General features: G+C 40.0%; 1 protein-coding gene across 1 annotated transcript in view; it reads left to right on the top strand.

The window, feature by feature from the left end:
- Positions 1-6,594, top strand: part of PLA2G4A (phospholipase A2 group IVA) — a 170,800-nt gene that overhangs the window by 10,556 nt on the left and 153,650 nt on the right. The window lies entirely within an intron of this gene.

Raw genomic sequence — 6,594 nt, 5'->3', positions numbered from 1 at the left:
ATGGATGGAAGCAGTGAGTCTGTGCGGGTCAAGTCAGGCAGCATGGTGAGAGGAGAGAGTGCTTTCTGTGGTCAGATGGACTTCAGTTTGCTTCTGGCTGTGCCCTTCATCTACTTCTCTGCCTGACACTAAGTAGCTGCTTCTTTTTCCTTCCTTTCTCCCTACCTCCTGGAGACATGTCATGAAGTGGAAAGTCATTCTGTACTTTATTCCTGGTCCTGACCATATTTGTCAGGCTATGGTTTAGCTGCAGTTGTCTAACTTCCTCCTGTCCAATTTCTCATTGGCAAAATGAAGGGGAGAGTATAACATTGTTTTTGTTAATTTCGTATTTTCCAAAGAACCCATTGAGGCATTATATCTAATCTGCAGAAGCTCAACTGAAACCTGCTTATTGATTTTACTAATGTATTTTTGGCACAGTTCTCCATCTTGTTACTCAAAGGTAGAGGCAATATAAATTTCATTTTGAAGCAAATGACAGCACTTTCAGTTCATTTCAACCTGAGTTTATTGTATGTAACCCCTAAATATTCAGGATGTGCTACATGTTCATTATGATGCTAGCAGAAGTAGGTAGTACGAAAAGAACTTAAGATTTTCTATCATCATTTTACTCTTTATAGTGATGTAAGTTCCTCTCTCCTCAAAAATTTTACATGAAACTTTGGAACTATGTTGGAGTACCCCACAGAAGTAGAAGGGGAAAAATGTGCTGCAATGCTCCAATGCACACATAAATATTATTTAAAGGGTCTGCAGACTGCCATGGCTACATGTATTTCAACATAATTGGCTTTTTGTTTTGTTTTGTTTTTTTGAGATGGAGACTCATTCTGTTGCCCAGGCTGGAGCACAGTGGTACAATCTTGGCTCACTGCAACCTCTGCCTCCCAAGTTCAAGCAAGTCTCCTGCCTCTCCTGTAATCCCCTGAGTAGGTGGGATTACGGGTGCCCACCACCATGCCTGGGCCATAATCAGCTTTCTTTATAAACCAATATTTTATTTCATATATTTTAAAATGTTATACTCTATAAAGGGGTCCCTAGCCTTCACTAGCTTGCCAAAGGAGTCCATGGCACAAAAAAAGATTAACAGCCCCCAAGTCTACTCCCTTCAAATGCATACACTCCATTTACAGAGTTCTTAATCCTGCAAAAGACTAGGTTTCCTGTTCTTTTCAAAAATGAATTGCCATCACAGTGTCTAAAATAACATTTCTAAAACTTCTTATGATCTGAGAAGAAAATGGTAACCCTGAATTCCTATTACATGTTACCCAGTTCAGGAACTGTAGAATGCTGCTCTCGTATTTAGTGGCCGAACTTTACAGTAACACCTGGAAGCAGGTGTACACCCTTCTGTGCTTCCGCAACTCCTGATGATATAGCTTATCATCAATTTATTCCTCTTAAAGATCATAGTAATTCCATATTTTAAACTGTCAGATCAATCTCACCAGCTGCCTGAAATAGTCATTGCTTTCAGTGAAAAGCAAAGCAAGCCATGAATGCTGATAATTTTATCCAGTAATAAAATGGCTCTCATTAAACGCTTAAGCCAGTTTTATGGTTTTCCTGGGTGTTTTCCCTGAACTGTTTACCTTAGAAAAAAGATATGGCTTTCCTTGCTGTGGAAAATTTGACTGACTGTCACTTAAAAAAAGGCAGCAATGGCAGAAATTAAAGAGGGAGTGGAACCCTCAACAAAACACAAATACTACCTTGGGGAGCATATTTGCAAAAGGTCCAGTCTAGAGAGAAAAGCTGTAGAAGTAATGCTGTTATCAAAACACACTTCTTTTCCTAGCATTTTGTGCCACATTGTTACATATATTTATAACGTGTTAACAATAAGTACATCACCATTGTCAGTTTCTTTTAAGTAGAAGTCAGAACATTATTCTTCCATATTTTCTGAAAATGCACATCATATATTTAACACCTATCAGTGTGATATTATTTCATAATGGTCTGTGTGGGAAGAGGAATTTTTTAAACAATCTAATATTTGAAAGCAAACAATTTATAACTATGATTCAAACCTAGAAAATTACAAAAGATGAAAGTGATATTTTTTCAGCTTTGTTGGATGAATCCCAAGGAGAAATTCACTTATTTGTTTTCCTCACATTCATATCTTGGATCTACTCTGTCCTTCCAAACAGTAACTTGGTAACTTAAGATTTTAGCCAAACTAAAATTATATATATGTTATTTTAATTTTGGCTATATTTCCTTTTTAGCCCCAGTGCATGTGGGGGGTGGGGTGGGGCAGGGAGGATGCCAGTAGGGTGTAAAGAAAGAGTACCTGGTTGAAAGTGAAGAGGTATGTTCAGTTTCAGCTGTTCCCCTTACTGGGTAACTTGGTGAGGGTTATTTATATCTTAAGGCCTCAGCTTACAAATTTGTACAATGAAGTACTTTCTAGGTGGTGATTATGAATATTTCCTCCTTCTCCAAAATTTCTTAACCTTAAAATATGGCCAGAATGGCCACTTGTTTTGACCACCAAGAGGTGAAAGAATGGAAAATAACAGCAAACCAGAGTGGTCAAGGAATGAAAACTAGAACACTGGCTTGGGAGTGAGGAGACATTCTTGCTTTGCTTGTAATGCACTGTGTGAAACTGGGCTGGCCAGTTTCCTGATCCTTAAGATGGACAGGTTTATCTGGATTAGTACTTCCCAAATGTGAAGTGGTTAGATGTTATCCTTGTGCTTCGTTTATGTAGAATGTGTGTATGTGTATGTTGGTGAGGGGTTGGGGGGAGCTTTTTAAATAATCAGATGAGGGTAGCTGCTCCATCTTAAAGGAGCTATGCTCTCACCTTTATAATCTTCACCCTCCTAGTTGAGATGCATATCATATCTTTTTTTTTTTTTTTTTGAGATGGAGTCTCGCTCTGTTGCCCAAGCTGAAGGGCAGTGGCGTGATCTTGGCTCACTGCAACCTCCGCCTCCCGGGTTCAAGCAATTCTCCTGCCTCAGCCTCCTGAGTAGCTGGGATTATGGGCGCCCACCACCACGCCCAGCTAATTTTTTGTATTTTAGTAGAGACAGGGTTTCACAGTGTTGCCCAGGCTGGTCTCGAACTCCTGAGCTCAGGCAATCCACCCGCTTTGGCCTCCCAGAGTGCTAGAATTACAGGTGTGAGCCACTGCGCCCGGCTGCATATCATATCTTATATCACATCTGGACTTCTCTGGCCGATTTTCTCCCTCACTCCTCCAGCACCACTTTTCTCCACTAACAATTGTACGCTGCTTTGTTTAACTGATATGTTTATGTCATTGAAACATGTTATGGGCTGAAATATGCCCCCTCCAAATGCATACATTGGACCCTAAATCCCAGTACCTCAGAATGTAAAAGTATTTGGGGATAAGGCCTCATTAAGTTGAAATGAGGCTGGTAGGGCATGTCCTAATCCAATTTGACTAGTGTCTTTAAAAGAAGAGGGAATTTGAACACACACAGAGACACCAGGGGCCTGTGTGCACAGGGGAAAGAGCATGTGAGGACACAGCGAAAAGCAGCTATCTGCAAGCCCAGGAGAGAGGTCTCAGGAGAAACCAAAGCTGCCAAACTTTGATCTTGGACTTCCAACCTCCAGAACTGTGAGAAAATAAATTCCCATTGTTTAAGCCACTTGGTCTGCGGTACTTTGTTATGGCAACCCTGGTAAACTAACACGAAGTGCCGCTTTCATCACGCCACCTCCCTGCTAAGACTCGAGTAACTCTATTGCTTATTGTATAATTTCTCAGAAACTCTGCATGTGCTTCAGGGTCTTTTGTAGAGTGACAAAATGATGTAGAAAGAAGATTCTAGGGCCAGCTCAGCCCGTGTTAACCCAGATGACCTGGGAACTTTTTTATTCTTGAGACAGTTATTCTTTTGTAGAGATTGGTTGTGGGAGTCTACCTTAGTTTGCATTGTCAGTTAAACAAATTACTTACCTTTCCAAATCTGTGTTTTTAATCTCAAAATTAGTGATAATAATCCCTATCTTGTTATAAAAATTAAATGAGATGGTATATATAAATCACTTAAAGTACCTAGTACTTGGGAAATGTTTAACAAGTGTGGATTTTCAAAATTAAGTGTTCATATTAGCAACTGCTAAGATATATTCCAGTTTCACATTCTAGATTCTATAAATGTAATCTACTTCCTTTTGATTATTTCTTAAGACAAGAGCACATTTATGATCTAGACAGTTTTCTCCAGTACATCGTGCAAATACCCCAGTTTGCTTATTCATCCTTCAGTCAATAGTAATTGAATTATCACTCTGGGCCCAACAGGAATACAGGGAGAAGACAGAACTTCCTTTGTGCTGCTCACAGCTATGGGAGACTGACATGTGTATAATGGTAGTCTAGTATACAATATTGTGGTAAGAGATTTCAAGGAAAGGTACAAGGGTCCTAATCTAGTAGATAAATTAAGAGATGACTGACTTTAGAGAGTGAATTTATGCAGAACCCTGAATGACAGGCAGGCATGATCCTGCAGAGAAGGCGTGGGTAAGGGCAGCACCTGTTGAGAGCCTGAGGAGGATGAAGTATCTCCAACGTCATGGCCTTTTCCTAGAGGAAATGTTTCCACTTCCTTTTACTATAGATCTAAGCTCTTTCACGTTTTCAAATGTCAGATCAGTTACCATTTTCTCTGAAGCCGTTTCTACTTTAAACCACTGGAATCTCTACCTTCTCTGAAACTCTAGTAGGTATTTCATATATACTTGTCTATGTAATTATAATGAGCTTCGAAGAATACAAATTTCATAGATTAAGAAGCTGTGACTTAGGAATACAAATGGAGAGGGAAATCTTAAAAGGAACAGTATGGATATCAGCCATATGGCACCACCTGTTACTACTGTGGGACTTAGTGGCAGGTTCCATACCATTGGGTTCCGGGCTCAAGAAACAGACATAGTTAATTATTCTGTGCCTTTGTGTCTGGAGGCATGCTTTTACATTTCCTTGGGAACAGGGAGGTGTTCCTGTCATAAACTGAGAGTACAGTTTGAGAGACATTGTTAATATAAAGCACTCATGTACCCATCTGAATTCCTATTGTTTCTTTATTCCTTTGTGCCATTTGGCAATGTCAAACTCTTTGTATAGCCTTGGTTTACAAAAAAAGCACCATCAAATTCATTTAAAAGCTTAAAACTTTAGTGATGCCTTAGTAACTATATATCATTATAAGAATGATGATGATGGAAACATAGTAATATAATGCTCTCTTTGCTTTTAGAATATGTTTCCATATCCAGTATAGTGGAGAAAGCTTTGAATTTGGCAGCGGACAAGTTAGTGTCCAAATGTGTTCTACTTTAAAAAATGTTAATGGATCAAAGCATCAGTGTTTCCATTAAAATTTTATTGTTATCCTTTGGGTATATACCCAGTAATGGGATGGCTGGGTCAAATGGTATTTCTAGTTCTAGATCCCCGTGGGGGGAGGGGGGAGGGATGGCATTAGATATACCTAATGTTAAATGATGAGTTAATGGGTGCAGCACACCAACATGGCACATGTATGCATATGTAACAAACCTGCATGTTGTGCACATGTACCCTAAAACTTAAAGTATAATAAAAAAATTTATTGTTGTATATGAAAATGTACTTGGTCTTTATAAAAGGTGCTCAATAAATTTGCCTACTTGAATTTCTTAGAAATCTCTATAGAGGCCGGGTGCAGTGGCTCACACCTGTAATCCCCTCACTTTGGGAGGCCAAGGCCACACCTGATCACACTGTAATCCCCCAACTTTGGGAGCCCAAGGCGGGTGGATCACTTGAGGTCAGGAGTTTGAGATCAGCCTGGCCAACATGGTGAAAACCCATGTCTACTAAAAATACAAAAATTAACTGAGCGTGATGGTGGGTGCCTGTAGTCCATGCTACTCAGGAGGCTGAGGCACGAGAATTGCTTGAACCCAGGAGGCGGAGGTTGCAGTGAACGAAGATTGCACTACACTCCACCCTGGGCGACAGAGTGAGACTCCGTCAAAAAAACAAAACAAGCAAGAAAAAAACTATAGAATTAAATTACTTGTGACTTGCATGAGTTGAGGCAGTTTGAGGGGAATCATCACCAGTTTCATAAACAATAATAACAATAATGATTATTTTGTACATTTATGGCCTTCTAGGTACTGTGCTTGGCGATTTACATATATTTTCTTATTTCATCCTCCCACTGTCTCTGTGAGGATTAGGGGCGATTTTGCCCACTCACAGACAAGGAAACTGAGGGTGAGGATCCCACAGATAGAGAAAGGAGGAGACAGGCTAGAACTTGGGTCATTCTGGCTGCAGTCGAGAAGTTGCTGCCACTTAAATGCTGAACCTTTTAATATCTCCACGCGTCTATACGATGAGTTGGAGGGAAAGAGAAAAGAATCTTTTGCATTCCTATCCCTCTTTCCTCCAGATGCCACAACTCTAATAATATCCCCTCCTTTTCCCCTTGTCATATCACTGTACGCAGAGAGAGAAGTGACAACACACTCTAGTCTGGGTTTTTGTTTCTGTTCACTTTTCCTGAGAAGTCCATCTTGCCTTGACAACAT

This window comes from Hylobates moloch, unplaced genomic scaffold, assembly GCF_009828535.3.
Source record: "Hylobates moloch isolate HMO894 unplaced genomic scaffold, HMol_V3 SCAFFOLD_18, whole genome shotgun sequence".
Classification (NCBI taxonomy): domain Eukaryota; kingdom Metazoa; phylum Chordata; class Mammalia; order Primates; family Hylobatidae; genus Hylobates; species Hylobates moloch.
This window is presented reverse-complemented; position numbering and strand designations above follow the sequence as displayed.